The 19,222-nt window shown below is 36.7% G+C and overlaps 1 protein-coding gene across 1 annotated transcript in view; it reads right to left on the bottom strand.

The window, feature by feature from the left end:
* slco4a1 (solute carrier organic anion transporter family, member 4A1) overlaps positions 1–12,363 on the bottom strand; it is a 51,319-nt gene extending 38,956 nt beyond the window's left edge. The window contains exon 1 of the mRNA XM_084721958.1: positions 12,234–12,363. The gene's annotated coding sequence lies outside the window, so the exon portion shown is untranslated. The remainder of the gene's footprint in view (positions 1–12,233) is intronic.
* Between the last annotated feature and the right edge of the window lie 6,859 nt (positions 12,364–19,222).

Here is a 19,222-nt window from a genome sequence, read left to right as displayed (position 1 = left end):
TGTTCATAAAATTTCAGAACATGGTGAAAAATGTTGATCAAAGTCCAAGATGACGTCCTCAAATGTCTTATTTTGTCCATAACTCAAAAATATTCAGTTTACTGTCAGAGAGGAGTAAAGAAACCAGAAAATATTCACATTAAAGAATTTTTTCTTAAAAATGTACTCAAACCGATTAATCGATTATCAGAATAGTTGGCAATTAATTTGATACTCAATGAATAACTGAATAATAATTGCAGTTCTATAGTGTTAACAGGCCATCTCACAGTTTTTATTTCCTCTCATCAAGAAACCAATACAGGACATTTCTAGGCTTACATATATATTAATATATAGCCAGTATTTAAACTTAAAACATCTGTGATGATGACATCATGGTCATTTTCTGCATGGTCATTGTGCTTTGTGTTTACTGCTGATTAACAAATGCTAGCATGCTAACACGCTAAAGTAAGATGGTGGACATTAGGAGCAGGTGTAAAGATTACATCTGCTAAACATCAGCGTTGTCATTGTCAGTATGCAAAAAAAAATATTCTCATAATTTTATGACTTCATATAATCATCTCAAAATGTTATGATCTTTACTAGTCATATTGCATAATTATTTATTATAATTTGGACTGCTTAAAAATATTGATATATTTTCCCCATAAAGTGAGTTTATCTCATACATTTATGGCTTCATCTTGAAATATTGTGACTGTTTTCACAAAACATTGTGATTGTTTTGTTTTAAACAACACTAATTTTGAAATACTTGTCATGGTTTGGGTTTTTCAGTCACTTCCTGTTTTATTTTGGTATGTCTTCCCTTGTGTCTTTGTTGCCTTTACTTCCTGTCTTTGTCTGTTTTCCCCTCTCTTTTTGATCACTGATTATTATTTATTCACCTGTTCTCGATTTCCCTCACCTGTGTCTTGTTTTCCTCCCCCTCCTTTGTGTATTTAATCCTGTGTCTTCACCTCCTTAGTTGCTAGTTTGTCTTCATTTTGTGGTCAAGACTCCTTATGTTTTCCTTGTGTCTCCCTGTGAAGTTTTGGACTGTTTGTTTGCCTATTTTGTTGGTTTTGTAAGTTTTTTTTTTTTTTTTTTTTTTTTTTTTTTTATGTTTTTGCTTTCCTATTACACTTTGCATCTCTCCTCAGACTGTTGCATGTCTCTGTTTGGGTCGGTTCTGCTGTTGCACCACTTGACTGCTTGACAATACTGAAACTTTTATGTAAAAGTACACCTTCTTGAAATATTCAAACTCACAACTATCATAGTTTTGGACAAATAATTGCATTTTTTCTCAGGGGTGATTTCTAATTAACATCTCCACAGCTTGAGGCCGAATCATAATGTTGCAAGCAAAACTTTTGGTAAAAGACATTAAGAAATCTGATAAATGTGTCTTTTCTGCAACATGCATGTTCCAAATCTTGAACACTGCCCAGTGAATGTGATTTCTTTTTTACCCAAAAGATTTATTACTCCATAATACTGAATATTGACATCACTACATAAACTTATACCCAGGACGTTATAGATTTAGAGGCCCAGGGGACCCTTCATGATTGATGTTTTTTCAATAATATCTAAATGCTGACATGTTGGAATAACAGCACACAGATGCTGCCACGTGTGTAAAACAAAGGGCTGCATGTTTCTACACTCACAGTCAGATTCACATCAACCTCCTGCCCTACATCTCTCAGACATGCCAGCACATGTGACCTTGCTGCCTCCTGTTGGTGGTGAAACCAGCTGGAAGAAATGACCCAGAGAAAGGCAGCCTATAGGGCGGCTCAGAACTCAGACACGTTAGCGTCGTCTCATTCAAGAGGAGGCGAGACCTGGAAAGCTGTCGGCAGAGCTCTGCAGTGCTCTCTGACTGTCTGCGCGAACCTGAAGTTGCTCCAAGCCTCAGCAATACCTTCTCAGTCTGGCGCGATGGAGGGCGAGAGGAGGAAAATGACTGCACAGAAATATATGTTTTGAAAAAACAAAGAGTGCTGTCTCCATGAACACAGAGGATGTGGGGGAGTCGCTAAATCATACACTTTCAGGAACACGCCTTCTCTCTCGCACCAGACTGTGACCGTTACTGTCATATTGAAACTAAGATTTCTATATCTGTTCAGTATGATGTAATCTGCAACTTTTTGTTACTCATCTCAACCACAACCCATAGTTGAATCATTTTCCATAATTTTTTTCTTCCTTTTTTTCTTTACCAGTGAGTGAGTGATGTGCTAGATGAGCTGAGGATTAAAATCAGCCTCAGACAGGCTGTAATAAGGGACTGTGCAGATGTTATTACAGGGTCAGGGTTATAAGGCTCTTTTATTATGTAACGACAGACAGTCAGAGATCTGATCTTATGCATATCAGGCTATACAGAGCCATAGTGGTACTACAAATTAAGAAAACCTCATTCAGAATCCCACTGACATTTATAATTATTTGTAATAATGCAAACAAAGTTTGATTTTAGAGTTCTGAGACAAATTTTAATCTTTACATATGAAATACATGCCATTTATAAAATGTTTTGCTTTGCTTTAATTTTTTTTTTTTATTATTTTATTTCTAAACTTGCTCTGCACCTTAAAATACCCTTGTCCCAGTCAAGACTTCACAACTTCAACATCAACAATTTAAAAATGTGTTTAAAATATAAAACTAATGATACCTACTGATAACATGATTTAATCAGGCATAAAAAGGGTTAGCTATATCCTCAGTCTCACTTTGTGGTTTTCAAAAGATGGGAATACTGCTCAAACACTGGTAAAGTTTCTATTTTTTGTGACAAATTCATTAAATAATATTTCTATCAGATGTGTCTCAACCATAACATGTTGACTCTGTAGTCCTTCTAAATAAAAGATAAATAAGCTTTATGGTTTAAAAATGTGTATTTTGATTAACATTAAAAGAAACTCTGAGACACTTTAAAAAAAATAAAATGGCTGCTCACTATGACTATGCTATTTTGTTAACTGGACGGCCAATTACAAAGTTTAATAGCCAATACTTTGATCTTTTAAAATACATTTTCCAGCATAAAATTAAAAATCAAAACCCCCTCAGAATATGGTTTTGTCCCACTTCTCAAGACTGAGTAAACTACAATCCCAGTGGAACAGAGTCATACTCAACAATTATGTCTTCATTGACCACAAATTTCTAATATTGTTTTAACAATTATATTTTTAGCAGTCTTTAATAAACACCTTTTACTCGGTCAAGAAGGACTGGGATTTTGTTGAGATGACTACGGAGATATCACTAAACTGCACAGTCTGATTTACTTGTTAACATTATTGCTCTGTTTGAGTGTTAAACTTTGTGCTTCAAATGCAACCAATAACTTGACTCACTTCTCATTTCTGTAAAACTTCCTGTTACTATCATCTGTCACCTCTGCCCCATACCCACACTTTATGGGTGCAGGTGTCAGACTAATGTTCTGTGATCAAACTTGGCTCCTTCAACCACAAAGATTTCATCAGCAAAACAGTATCCAAAAGAAAACACACAGCAGTGTTTCAACTCTGCAATGCAACAACACTTTTATCAGCACTGTAAACTGTCGGCACCTAGACAGTAAGCATAAAGAAAGGTAAGGTATGTGTGAGTCATGCTAGCAAAGCTAGCTAACTAACATTAGGACTCTGTCTCTGTGCCAAAACTTTCAGAAATCTCATCACCCCTCGCCCAGAGTGATTTTACTGAATATTAGCTCTGCACGTTAGCTAACTACATCAGCACTGTATGTCTCAGAGTGCTAGTTTCAGTTGCTTGCCAGATATTTGCCACCTCTCTAAGCACGCAAGCTAACTGACTCAGTTAACATATTTTAGCATGTAGCTAATACAGTGTTAAATTTGTGAGAGACTGATGGGGCGCTGCATGTGGTGACAAATTGTTATGTTTTTGCTTGTGACAATAATTAAGAGACCGGCCACATAAAGCTACATTGCATCAGCTGTGTCACACCACAGCACCACTCCCTCAGTTGGGTAAGGGACTAGAGATGTGGCAGCACTTGGTCTTGGTCATGATTTGGTCTCAGTTAGGTTAGTTTCACTCCAACACTGATATGGACCAAAACAAATTAAGATAACAAAAGTACCTGCAAATGTGCTGGTAACTCTTCAACAGAAGTGTCAACTTTTGGTAAGCTAACAAATTAATAATTGCTTAACTTAAAAACTTAAAATCACAAATGAATATCTAACATAAAGTGCTGTAGTGGATGTCAATTTGACCAAAACAATTTTTTAATATTTGAAAAGCCTGTGTAATATATGAAGTATAGATTAGAGAGTGTTTGTTTATCATGAATATATTATTTTGATAAGAAAAGGAAAATATTAAAGATTGAATAAAGCACCAATTGCTGCGTATTTTGAGTTCACACCACAGAAACACACGTTATTAACCCCCCAGCCAAATTAGAATGATTAGAAAAAAGTTAAATATCAGAAAATTAAGACTCAAAATCATGAAAAAAATGAGCATTTTTCTCTGCTCTGAAACACTGGGGCTGTGTCCTTTGTCTCAGTGTCAAACACCACTACGGCCTGAAAACCACCTGAAACATGGACACTCTGTCTAGCAGCTTTATTGGACATGTCCAGACATGTTTGGGGCACCAGAGCCAGAGGACAGTGACAGGATGGTATTTTTTTTCTTCTGTGTCAGGTTGTTGGAACTGAAGTGAGCTGAAGTGAACTGCTGGGCTGATCTGGACTGAGAGAGTCACTTAAGGTACCTTTGTAACTGAGCAAGGCGGTGTCATTCATGTGTGGGCTTGTATAGTGTTGGCGGACCATGACTCCGGTATGTCATTGAGCCATGTTTCAGGTCTGCCCAAAAAACACAGAGATTCAGTACTACATAGTTCTGTTTTCACTTTTTAGTCATTATGTTCTAACGTGTAAGTATTTAGAAGAAAAACTTCCTTTTTACCCCCACACTTTAGTAACACTGAGGAGGGTCTTGCATTTTCATAAAAATGTCAGATTAAGCCCCCTTCCAACCCCAGTAATTTTCATACAGTCTCTAATTTCTGCACCCTTGAATGAGGCTGATGAAACGGTTTGAAGTTGGTCTTCCCTGACATAGCAGAGAAAACAATGCAAAGACTAATGCTGACAATAAACTTAGGGTGCTATGTTAACACATGATAGGAGCCATTGAGATTTCATGGCTTAAAAATTACATAACTCGATTGCCACTTGAATGCACAGCACTGGAGCACCGGCGAGTCCTTTATCCTCCTCTGGCCCCGTCTCTTTCTGTGAACTGGGTCAGACAATCTCTTCAAATTAAACTGCATTAGTTCCACACTATGCTTATCACCACGGTGACCGAACTGTGCTGTCATTACAAAAAAACATCTGATGTGCCACATTAGATGCACACTGTGATTTTACATGGTGCATCACACAGGACTGTGATTAAAATCAGGGTAATAACACACCTCTGTTAACAGATGGCATCACTGATGGAGGAATCGGTGAGCAGCTTGTTGCAGCTGTGGTTAAGATGGAACAAACTGCAGAGTTTAGGCAAAGTTCAGCCTTTGATGAGATGACTGATGGTTCCACAGGAAATGCTGAGGCATTGCTCTGACAGACCACATACAGAAACACACTGACTTTAGTGCAGTGTAGCGTACAGACGCAGACACTTGCAATACAAGCCTGCATACTCACATACAAATATCAAAAATGTAGGTTTTATCTCAGAGTGAGTGAGTCTTAAAGCAATAAAGAACAGGACAGGATTCAGGTCAAATGTCTGACTCACAGTTTCATTGGGCCTCATTCACAAACAGTGTGTACGCACAGATTTGTGCTTAAACTGTGTGTACAAATGTTTTAGTGCCTGGAATGTCATTTAAAATGTTGTTGTTGTTTTTTTTTTTTAATATATATAACAATTTCACAAAAGGCAAATAAAATGTGATCATTTTTACCTGTTTTGGTCACTGCCACATATATATTACCTTTTGCACAGTTGGAAATGCATCATGGTTGCTTAGCAATTCATTAATCATATCATTGTCTTTGTCAATAAAATTTCATAAATTGTCTTTGAACAGATTTCCAATTTTTCAATGTTAAAATACAAAAAATTAATTAATTAGACTAAATTAAAAATAAAGTAGGGGAGACCAGGGATGGTTGTAACACTTATTGTCTCTGCACCTATAACTCATTGAATTTTTGTGTTAAAGCTCTCAGATGTTGAAACAAAGGACCCTTACTTATTACAAATAGCAATGTTTCCAACTTTTTTGGTTTTATTTTTGTATTCATTTCCAGCCTTTTCCCATAGACTGATTATTTTTTGTGATGTTCTAGGTGGATATTTGTTATTATTAATGTTAAAATAACATGTTAATGACCTTATAAAATACATTTAACTGTTTCTTGCCCTAAGTAATTCTAGATTATTTTAAAATCTGAATCAGACATAGAAATATATAGAAAAATACTGCTTTGAATACATTCAACTATAATTACTGGACTGAAAAACATCAAACAAATATAGCAGCACTGAAGCCCTGGCCCACACACTCACACCTACACACAGCAGCCAGATGATGGGAGTCTTTATCAGCACTCTGGCAGCTGGATCAAACCAAGGTAATATCCGGAAAAGAGACAGCGACTTTGTGTCCTAACCAGAACCGTGCTGCCTCTGTGACCCACCCTGAACACATGTGAGATCAGTTTAGAGGATATCCTCATGCAGCAGCAGTAAGATTCTTAGAGGGGAAATTCTGGATTTTTCAATTGCAAATGGCTAGTTTTATTATTGGTCCAGTGGCAGAAGTGAAACTCCGCTGCAGTGTAATCCCTCCTGTAATCCTCTCACCCTTTTTCACACAGTCTGACAACATAATGGAAAGGATCCGTATCTGTATTGGTATATTGGCCCCGAAAAAGACAATGGTCGACCCCTACAGTGCAAGAAACAAACAAAAAAAGAGCTTAACTGACTTTAATTGTTGAAAACTGGTTCCCACCAACAATCAGGGTCGAGTCTTAATTCCTGTCATTAAATAAATGTTAGGTTATCGCAGAAAGAACCCAGTTTGTCACTAATTTGTTACATGTCCAGGGTTTGGGGGATTTGACAAATCTAATCTGAAGTCCAGAGCAGACTTCACAGTTGGAGTTTTCCCAGCTGTCATCATAAAATTGAGAATGAGCTTTGTCTTGAGACTTTTTTCACATCTTTTCCTCTGCCGTTCATGTGTCAGCTGATACTGCTCTCACCATGTCAGATAAGAGGCACCAAAAAAACAAAGATTTCACTACAAAATGACAGATTGACTCACTTCTACCAGTAAACACAGACTGCTGTGACAGCTGTCAGAAACTGCCACTGCATCACTGTGGTTAATGACTGCTGTTATTGTCACTCTATGTGTGTGTGTGTGTGTGTGCACATGTGTATGCCAACAATGTTAGATAAGATTACAGTGCAATACAAACAGTGACGCCACATGTGTGAGTATGATTTAGAAAATAAACGAGCGAGCATGTTTTTTTCTGGTGAAGTGCATTCAATGTGAATCAGAAGCAGCAGTGAATGTTCCGTTTGCAGTGGTTCTATCTGACACGGTCAGGAGAATAAACAGTGAACAGAGAGGCTGATATGAATGAGATAAAGTTAGGAACAGCACAGCAAGGTTACATGCTGCATTGTTTCCTGTGGTTTCCTCATGTATAGGTGGTATTTATGACAATAAAAACTAATGCAGCTGCTGCTGAGAAATGCTGACCATAAATAGTGTAAAGAACAGGGTTATTCTTTATGAAAACCTTGAGCTTCCTGTTACTTCTCTTAGATGTTTCAGGTTCACTGTGCAGAGTGATGCCTTTACAGTTTGACAATAAAACCGCTTTTCCAGATGTGCAGGCAGATCAAAAAAGTTTTATCATTTGAAACTGCATTACAGTACATCGAATAGATGATTAGATACTATACAAAAGACTGGGTCGGGACCCACAGAAGACTTGGAGGAAATTCTGCAAATGTAAGATTTATATCTGCAGTACAGCTTTCATAAAGCATTTAAAATGTGCATACTGTTTTACCTAGGAGAGGTGAAGACAAAAGCCTGTTAATTCTGTCTAAATGCACTTATTTTGTTTCATTTAGGTTAAAATGTCCCATGTTGTTTTCCTGATAAGAGGAAATAAAAACAAGACATGACCTGTTAACTCATCCTAAATTAATTTATTTCTCATTTATAAAGTTTTAATGTGTATATTTTCAATAAAGCATCATGATAGTATACAGTGATGCAGATGTGACAGTCAAAATGGTCAGAGAAGTTCATTTATGAACTAAACATAAAAAATAAACTCTTCCCAGAATAGCTGAAGAAGGCTTACTGTGACGTGGGTCACGTGTTTGTCATTTTTAAAATGCAGGTCCCCAAGAAAAAAGTTTGGGAAACACTGCACTATCCAGTATAATAATTCTACAGTCTACACCCAGAGCACATTAACAATGTGCAAAAAAAGACTGGACAAAGACGCTTCTCACTGCAAAAACCACACTCTGTCTGCTCAAGGACATACACTTCAGTCATGAGTGGATCTTCAAACACAACAAAAAAAACCAGATTATTGAAACTGAGAATGAACTGAGAATCTTCTGTTTCTTCACTTGGGGGAAAAAAAAGTGACGACAACTTCATTTCTTTGTCCTTTCCTCATCCACACACACCGGGGATATGATCCTATCTGAGGTTTCACAATTACAATATTAAACAGAAAATCAAAACAAGCTTTTAATTTCAATAATCCAACCGAAAGGCAGACTCACTGAGTCTCCCAGTACTTTTTGTCTCTCCACCCCACCTACTTCAGTGATGACACACTGGTAGTTATATTACACTCGAGACATACACACATATAGATTATCATTTTAAAAAAGAACGTCAAAATGTAAACGTTTTTCAGGGCACTTGTACTTTTATGAGTACTTTTACTTGTAATAGTAATATTTTAGTAATATAACAGCACTTGTACTTGAGTACAGGTTTGCAGTACTCTTTCTGCCACTTCATAAAAACCAATATGTTGATCTTTACAAATTGATACTAATAATTGCATAGCCGTCAGTGCGAACAAAAGAAATGTTTAATGACAAAACAAAATGTCAAATGCTAATTTAACAATGCAGAATTTAATCCCCATCACTCCTGTCAGGACTGAGCATGGTGTCACTCAGCCAGATGAGCCCATTAATGTTCATTCAGCTCTATGTGCAGCCTGCAGCAAACTTCAGTATTGAATAGAAACTAGTAATTAGTAATTAAAGTAATACAATCGGCTTTTTAAAATAGATTTCTATGGTTTTCCACCATTTTTTGTTGTTGTTGTTGTTGTTGTTGTTGAGGGGCGCATTTTGGACATTTTGGCTGTTGATATTTTCTTTTGCCAGGGAACATCATACAGTATAAACCCAGACAGGACACTGCTGCTCAGCCTTGCTGCCAGTATTTCCCAGTGGTCATTTGTGGTATTGCCACAAAGAATTCCCCTGCAGCCCAAAAAGCATTTTCCTCCATAGACCACCCTCATAAAAGGCTGTGTGTGAATGTACAAAATTACAGAGTGAAAAATGTAATTTCCCCACGGGTATTAGTAACTAATACCACCTTCTTCTTCTTTTTTTCTATTTGAACTTTCCTTGAGCTGAGAAAAGGATTTAAATATCTGTGGATGGAAGCTCGGAAACTTTTTTTGGCTTATGCACCAAGCGAGCAACTCTCCTTGGACTAAAAGGGCGGCATCTTTACATACACTATCTATCTATTCATTATAATACAATCTATGGACAACACGTGATTCCTGCTGATACTGCTTTGAGCTCATTATAACATTTTAGTCAAAACAAGTACCAACAGGACAGAACAGCTAAATTTGAGCCAATCATAGCTCAGTATACAATTTACACAAGTGTGACGTGCACACAGATAAAACAAAAGGCTGTCAGTTTTTGTGTTCAGTATATTATGGATTCATAAAAGAGGGCAAAGGAATGGGTGTTATTTCAAGAATTATTATTATTTTAAGAAACTTATCACTCAAATCATTATTTCTTGAAACATGTCTAGAGAGGATCTTTAACACTTACAACATTAAGACAAATGCTGTGTGTATATCACAGTGTATCTGGGCATTAATAAATCAAAGTAAATAACTTTAAGCTCTCTGGTGAATATGAAATCTTTCGTATTATTATGGTTGATAATCCAGTGTTGTTCTCTGCTGTGAAGCACAGAGGAGTTGTGGGTAATCCCCTGATGATCGTTACTGTGTGATCACATGGGCACACAGAGCGTGCTCAGTGTCCCCTGAGCTCAGACCAAAACAGCACACACTCACCGTGTCTGATAGGAAACAAAGCGACGCTATCAGACACGTATGTTAGTCTACCACAACTGTCTGTCTCGCAACCTGCAGTGGTTCACACATGCTGTCTCACAGCTGATACAGACAGATAAACTAGTGCCAGATCACTACAGCTTCTCAGGACAGAGAGTTCACTGAATGTGTCTGTCTACTGATGATGGGACTAAAACACACGATCACATCATCAGGGGTTTTGTATATTCTGTACTCAGGTTTGGGGAGCAACAGATTATAGGTAATGGGATTATGTAATCTGTAACTGTGTTCCCTTACAGTTACAGATAAAAAAAATTACAGATACATTAAGTGAAAATGGGGATTATTACAATTTTAAAATAAAGAACCATATTCTACCACACACAGTGCACACAGAGCTGCCAAAAAATGCTTCACTTTGTGGAAATTTCAACATTTTTTGTCTTAAAATTAATAATTCAACCAATCAATCAATAAATTGTGCACAATAAAGGAAGGAACAGCTGGATAAACGAATATACCGAAACATAAAACACTTAATGATTAATCAATTATTAATTAACTATTAAATTAATCTGCATCTATTTTGATAGTCAATTGTTTTGAGTCTTTTTTTAAAAATAAAAAGTAACCAAATTATCTAGTTTCAGCTTCTTTAATGTGAATATTTTCTGGTTTGTTTACTCCTCTCTGACAGTAAACTGAATATTTTTGAGTTGTGGAGGACGTCATCTTGGACTTTGATCAACATTTTACGACTTTTTATGGTCAAAAGTCTCATGGATTAATGGAGAAAATGGTCAACAGATTAATCAATAATGAAAATAATCATTACAGGAGAGACTTGAAAATTAGGTCCAAACGTGGAGCACACAGATGTATTTTGGCTGACAAGACTGTGACAAGATTAATTAACCGATTAATAGTTTTTGGTCATATTTTAATTTAAAAAAAATCTAAATTCTCTGATTTCAGATTTGTTAATGTGAATATACTCTGACTTCTTTACTCCTCTCCAACAGTAAACTCAATATTTTTGAGTTGTGGACAAAATGAGACATTTGGGGACATCGTCTTGGACTCTGATCAACATTTTCACCATTTTATGGTCCAATGAGAAAATAATCCACTGATTAAGCGCTAATGACAGTTCAACCTTAAAAACACTATATTAGGCTAAACAATTTCACCATATTTTATACTGAGGTAATTAGAAAGTAATCACGTTACATTGCCTCGGTATTTTGATACTTGGATTACATTACTGACTACATTTTGTAACAGGTAATTAGTAACTGTATCTGAATACATTTTTAAAGAAACCCTCCCAACCTTGCTCATATTCTACTCGCACTGAATCATAAATATCTGCACTGAATGAAGGATGATGTGCTGTAATGACGGTGACACACCGTGTGTGTCTGTGTGTGTGTGTTGAATAATATTCTCCTCTGCTGATGCTTCTCTATAAATCGCAGTATTCGCTCCATGCAGCGCGCTGCTGTCTGGCAGAACATGTCCATGGATTAGAGACAGAGACAGCTCCATGAGAGGGATTAATGCAAACAGATGCAGCCGATGGACGAAGCTTTTGTCCAGTTAGTGTGATAAAGACACGTGTTAATATCGAAGAGAAGCGGCGTCTGTGACCACGTATCCACCACTGATCGTTGAACATGCAGATCACACAGTGCCTGTATTATTTCAGCTGTGTACATGTGGATCCATCATGGATGTGATCCACGCTGCTGATGCTGCTGAGCGGAGCATCCTCCACATGAGCGGCAGAGAAACACACGACAGAAACAGGCTCACCTTCACACACACGGCTGCCGGTCCGCTTCTCCTCTCATCATCTTCATGTCGTGTCACCGTGTGTCCTGAGGAAAAGGCTACGTGTGTTAGAGATGACTGTACCGCTGCTGGTCAGCGCCCTGCTTCTTTTATGGAGCGAGAGGGTGGCGTGAGCTGTGAGGTATGGAGGGTGATTAGTGCCACCGAAGAGGAAGAGCTGAGAGACCAGGAAAAACAAGACAAAAACAGACTGGAGGAAAAAATGAATGATTAATAAAACAATCAGATAAATGAATGACTGAGTAATACTGCACTGAAAACTACTACTACTACTAATACTAATGATAATAATATAATAATCTTTATGATTATTTTGTTATTACTGTTGTTGTTATTTGACACAATATAAGAGATAAGAATAAGAACAAAAGAGCGTCAAATATAAGTGACACATAAAATATAAAGTGTATGAGGGGTAGATCAAAGGATAGAATAACAACAGAAATAAGATCAGATGCACATGATAATGAACATAATGTAATGCTTGATAATGAAAAATAATGATAATGAACATAATGTAGCCCATGCTATTGAAAAATATATCGCACAATAGTAAAATACAATATTAAATGGAATACAAAATTAATATTGCAAATGATGATCAACATAACATAGCCCATGGTATTAAAAAATATTTCTGTGAATGATAAAGAACATAATATAGCCCAAGATATTAAAAAGTAATATTGCACATGATGTTGAGAAAGTAACACTGAGACAACAAATGTGTAATAGTACATTATTCAGCAGCTTTACTTTAGCTTCCTGTCTCTGTAGAATTGATTTAAACTTTGTATTACTAATTTATTACTCAGCTCTGAATGTTTTGGTACCTCCATACTTAGGCGACTGTCTCCCTCTCCTCTTATCTTTGACTGTGAGTCATTTAATGCAACGTCGTCAAAGATGTCAGATTTAGGGGGATTTATAGTCAGAATTGTCAGAAATTGAATGAAATAATTCTAAGAATGTTAGAAGAATTGTTGTGTTTTTGTTCGCGTAGAATGAGTCCTTTATATCTACAGAGGGAGCGTCCACTCTTCCACGGAGTCCTCCATGTTTCTACAGTAGCCCAGGAGTGTTTTCTGTTCTGTTTTGTTTTGTTTCCCCTCAAAAGGGCAGATAAAAGTGCTAACATGGAGAAGACAACAGGAGGCATCGGGAAATTAGGAGGCCAAAGAATAAGTGACTTTTGGATTACATGTGGATTCCTTCAAAATCAAACACTGAAAAAATTCCACTACTCTACTTAAAAAAAAAAAAAAAAAAGGTTCCTCCCTCAAAATTCTGATTTCCATAAATCTTCTTTTTACTTTTTAAATATCTCAAAATCCTTTCATTTCAAATAAAATGCATTTTGTGCATCGGGTTCTCTGGAGCACTCATCTAGGAAATGCTGTATGTCAGATGCACTTTTATTGTGTTAACAGAGTATTATTTATTACTATTTATTATGAAAAAAGTTTCATTATTTTAATGTCATATTTTGAAGCTGTAATCAAAGTGTTATCAAATAATCTTTAACAATGTAACTATAATCTCATCACACATTTTTCAGATCTCACTGGGGCTCATTATGGTTTTTTAGATTTATATTTAAGTTCAGAAAATACATAGTTTTACTGTAATGCAGCCTTTAAAACCAGGAACACTTATGCCATGTCATGATACCACTATATCCACAATCTATCATAATATCTCATCTCATATCACAATACTATATAATATCAATTTATTACCCAGCCTACATGCAATGCATTACTACCCGACCCTGTAAGTGTCTGAAATCACTAAATACTGATTACACAGTCCACTATAGTAAGTTCAGCACTTTGATTCACAATTTCAAACTAATATTCTGTTTAACTTTTGATATGCTGAAGTTTGTTAACCAGTTTCTTAGCCATGTAATAAACTGTGAATTTAATGTGTATTGTTTTATAGCAATGTTAGCTAGCTGTCTTCTGTACAGTACCTGTCACTGGCATCAGCAATAAGTTAAAACAAGATGGACCACAAATATTTTTAATTTTTAAGTTATATTAAGTTAATATTTTTCATTTTTCATTTTTAACACCTGAGATAAGCTTTGAGATTTGGATTCAACTTCAAAATAAATTCAGAAACTGAATAAAAAATGATTGACAAATAAATTAAGACATAAGTTACAAAATAGAATAAGGTAAAATGTTTTAAACATTCAAGATACAGTACATGTAAAAATTTGTCCCAACAACTTACTGTATCATAAATGCCAATTTTAGTTAATGCCTTAAAATTTGTTGAATTGAATTAAAAAGTTAACCCAGATTATTAGGTTGTAAAAAAGACAAGTTTATTATGGTCCACATAATCATTGGAAAAACAAATTTTCAAACTCTACCTGGGTGTTTTTCCCATCAGACATCTGTTCTGCCTTCAACATGTTGCTGTTTGACATAAGTTTATTTAAGAGAACAATATATACCTCCATATCAGAAAAAGATGCTACTGTAAGCCTGCAACAGTGCCTAAAAGGGCAAGCTAAGAAAGGCATTAGCTAGCAGATAAAGCATACATCATAAATGTGACTTTTCAGTCGTTTCAAACACAACATCCTCTTCTGCAAATGAAAACCTGGTCACAAAAAGTAGCAGCCTGTGTCTTGAAAAGCAGCATGTGTGTCAGCAAGATAACTAGCTAGCAAGCTAAACTGATAAACTAATGCTAATTTTAAAATATTCAGGACTCAAACACTGACTGAAGCTGACAGGCCAACAGGAATATACAAAGTTAATTAAGCATTTAACTTACCCCTGTGGCTTCACATCCATGACTCTTTTTAATCAAATAAGTGACAAAACCACCACAGTCAGTCCGTTGTCCTTGTCCAGCTGGTTCGGTTGGTGTCACTTTTGAAAAAGTGCAAACTCTCCTCTGACCAAACCCACTGAGCAGCACAAGGTTGTCAGATTTACTCCTATTGTGAAGTACATTTTACTTTCTTGTGTCAGGTTATGCAGTCACTACAGTAGTTTAGTTAATTTTACTTGATGTAAGTGATAAACTTTACATATGGAAATGAGGATACATAATTACAAACAAACACCAAGTAACATATTAAATAAAAGGTGACATTTTAAAGCAAAAGTTTCAGCTATGAGCATGATCTGCAAACTACAGGTAACCTACAGGTGATCTAACAGGATGTTCGTGTCTCCTCCTCTAGTCTCTCGTAAGTCTGTTGAAAACTGTCCGACTTGACTGCAGACTTTTGTCTCCACCTCCTGCTGTGGCCGCCTGATCTCGTCTACTCTTCAGGCGAGGCGCAGTTCATCTCGAACGTACCTATTATGTTCACTGCTGCCTCCACAACAGTGTGCTATGCTACCTGAGGTATACTATGAAGCAAGCTCAACACAGCCAGGCTTTCTTTACATGATCTGGATCGACAAAGCCTTAAACCGCAATCTGAGTTAACAGGTATCACGATGGTGGTTATCAACTCACTTTCTTAATCCAGGCTTTCGTCTTCAGACTCACATAAAAGTGGCGTTTGTTGCGTCATTTGACTCTTCTTCCGCATGAAATGAAGCGATCGTGAGCCACTTACTTAAGTCAAAATGATCAAGTTGTTATAATTATGAGCTGTGAAAAATATACAAAATACATTACGGTAAAAAGCAGCATTTGTTGCTGCAAATAAAGCAGGAGAAGAAGAATGCCGTCAGAAAATGACTGATGGACTAAATGTGGTCTTAATGCTGCCGTTTATTCTAACATGAAAACTGCACATTAAACAATAAAACTCCATACAGCAGATTTAAATATGATGAAGTCTGACACTGTCCTATGATGACAGAGACATGGACATCACTAAAGTTTTTGACCAAACCAATGTAAAATGAGTAACTGATTTAAGGTTGTCTGTGATAAATGATGATGAATTTTCTAATCAGTGATCTGAGCTACAAAATCACCAAGACAAAACAGATAACAGTAAAAAGTATTCAAAGTGTCTGTAGTTGCTTCATCATTATTTTAGTGTGTGGATTATATACCATGTCAATTTAAAGAGTTAATATGATCTGCAAACGGGAAAAATGACTCTGCATCACCAATCGGAGGTTACCATCATGACAGCACAATGCAGACAGTTTGTGCTGCTGGCATCTGGCTTGATGAAAAGCTTAATTTCAAACTTCATGTCGATACTCATGTAAAAGTTGTGACAGATGATTCGTCTGCTGTACAGTAACAGAGCCAGCTTCCCCCAGTTTGCAGATAAAGGATTATTGAAGCAGTATTTCTGTCTGTTTTAGATTATGGTGATGTCATTTATAGTCATGCTGCCTCTTTGGACTCAGTAGCCATTATTGCAGCTTATATGAGAGGGTGGGTTGGTCCTCAGAGAAATGTAACAGACACTGGTATTTATTTATCCATCTATAAAGCCCTTACTGGTAAACTTCCATCTCATAGTTCATCTCTCTGGTCTCATCAGTCTTAACAGATACAGTCTCATATTTGGCTCACACTCTACACACCCAAAAATCAATTCAGAATTTGGAAAGACTGCTAATGAATTCAATGTGCCTCACACATGGAATAAGTGGCAGTGTGCTTAAAAAAATGAGTCACCAACAATTTGGAAATAATATCTTAAACCTTCTAACAACAGAAGGTTTGTTTTAAGTGATGAGGTTTTATGTTGTTGAATAGTTGTGTTCATCAAACATTTTTATGTTTTTAAATGACTTTATATACTGTTTCATCACAATTGTACTTTATTATGATTTATTGTGACTTCTTATTTAAAGTGTATTGCAGTTTCTCTTTCAATTTCCTGCTCAGGTGTGTTTTGTTATTCAGGTCTGGATGAGATTCTGTCTCAGTGGGATTCACCTGATTAAGTAAAGTTAATAGTTCTCGCCTTCATAGTTGTGTTCTTCAGCCTTGTGGTTCTGGTCCTCAAGTTTGTATTTCTGGTCTTCAGCTTCGTACTTCTGTTTTTCAAGTTAACAGTTCAGGAGCCGAGTGCACCTGCTGGGTGTAAAAAAGAAGATTTTAACTCTTAGGCCGGACTTAACTATGTCCGCCGTTGTGATTAGAATTTACACTGAGTACACCGAGCCTGACTGACGGTTGTAGCTGTGCCTGGTCTTACAATGTGCATCAAGCTGAGTACATGCAGATTGTTGATTGTTGCTAAGCAACACACAAAGCATTTTAAGTATTTATTATGTCTCCCGTAGTATTTTGAAAAGCTCTGTTGGCATAAAACTGCAATCAGCACCTGCAGGGTGGGGGACAGCACCAAGTTTCTGTCCAACAGATACTGCAGTTGAGGGGAGAGCACCTTAATTTTCAAAAAGCGCTTGTCTGCTAAAATGAAACTTCTCCATCACTTTCTAAATATATCTTGAGCGGGTTTATCCTGTCATGGATGACTCTTTCTCTTCTGAATGCCCTCTTGTTAATCATCCTGTGAACAAGATGCGCTGCTATTCTTTTTTCTCTTTTCTGGCTGTGTGATTCCATTAAAATGACCACGGATACAAGTCTGAGTTTTCAACTTACACCTGCTTCACACTGGGCATAAAAGTTACACCCAGGCGGAACACACACAGGGCTTAAGTCTAACTGGTGCACTCGTCTCAACCTTAAACTGGTCATAACTTTCCATTTGGACGTATCGTTACACCCAGGTATACACCCAGCTGGTGCACTCGGGTCCAAGTCTTCAAATTCATAGTATTGGTCCAGTGTTTGTAAATCTGTTTTTTTTTTTTTTTTTTTTCTTTGTTAACTTAGTCACAAAAAACTGGAGGATTGCTGTTTTTTGATGAAAGAGCAGCTGTTCCCCACACAAACAAACAAAATCTGGTTCAATCAGACCACCTCTGTCATCTGGTCCTGATGCTTCTTCATTGTTGCATAAAGTCACAACAAGCGATGACCTCAGTCATGGTCAAACTGAGAGTGGTAGATGTGAACAAGATGAAAAAAAAGATGTACTATTCACACTGTAAAAAAAAATAAAAAAAATAAAATAAAACTGAATGCACAGAGTCATAAACTGAAATATGTGACTAATGTGTTTAAGTGTCTCCTGGAGGGAATGCAGTCACATTTCATGACATTGAATTGTTCACACTGAGAATTGAAAACTGATGTATCTATTGTAAACATTATTGTTAAGGCTGAGCGTTTCTTTAACTTACAAGCCAATAACATTTTGTCAGGCTTGGGGAGTAACGGATTACATGTAACAGCGTTTTGTAATTAGGATACAAAAAAAGGTACCTGTAATCTGTTACAGTACAGACAAAAATATGTAATCAGATTACCAGTATATTTGATAAAAACAGGGATTAGTTAGAAAGATTACATTTTAAAATCAAATGGGATATACTACAATGCAGCAGACACATGCACAGTGCGCACGCATTGCAACACTTTACGACTCAACACCACAACAAATCAACACGTGGAACGACCAACGCGTAGCCTCGATCCGTGTGTCAACATAATGTAAGCTACGGTCGATCATCATTATGGCCACTGCCGGAGAGAGAAATGCTTTTACTGGATGGAAACTCCGGCATCATTTTGAGTTTAAATCAGAAAAGTGGAACAACATCAAATTATGTCTCCCAGTTGTCAAAACACTGTCATCATCCAGAGACTTGATGTTCAACTTAAAGAAACATCTGCAGGGATAAAGACAAATTGCTAATGTTTGCTGAAACACACAGAAATCCAGTAAGCTAAAGTTAAGGTTTGTTAGCTTGCTAACATGCCAAAAACCTGTCAGTAACCTGTCAATACTGCTACTTGTGCTACTACTGTACTGTACAACTACTACTGGAAAACATTTTGGGACCGTAGGTGCTGATGTTGACTTGTGTCGAGCCAAAAGTGATAACGTTAGTCCACCAAAAACTGAATCAACCAGTTTATATACATCT

The sequence above is a fragment of the Lutjanus erythropterus genome, chromosome 6 (genome assembly GCF_056507025.1).
Source record: "Lutjanus erythropterus isolate fLutEry1 chromosome 6, fLutEry1.hap2, whole genome shotgun sequence".
Taxonomy (NCBI): domain Eukaryota; kingdom Metazoa; phylum Chordata; class Actinopteri; order Lutjaniformes; family Lutjanidae; genus Lutjanus; species Lutjanus erythropterus.
This window is presented reverse-complemented; position numbering and strand designations above follow the sequence as displayed.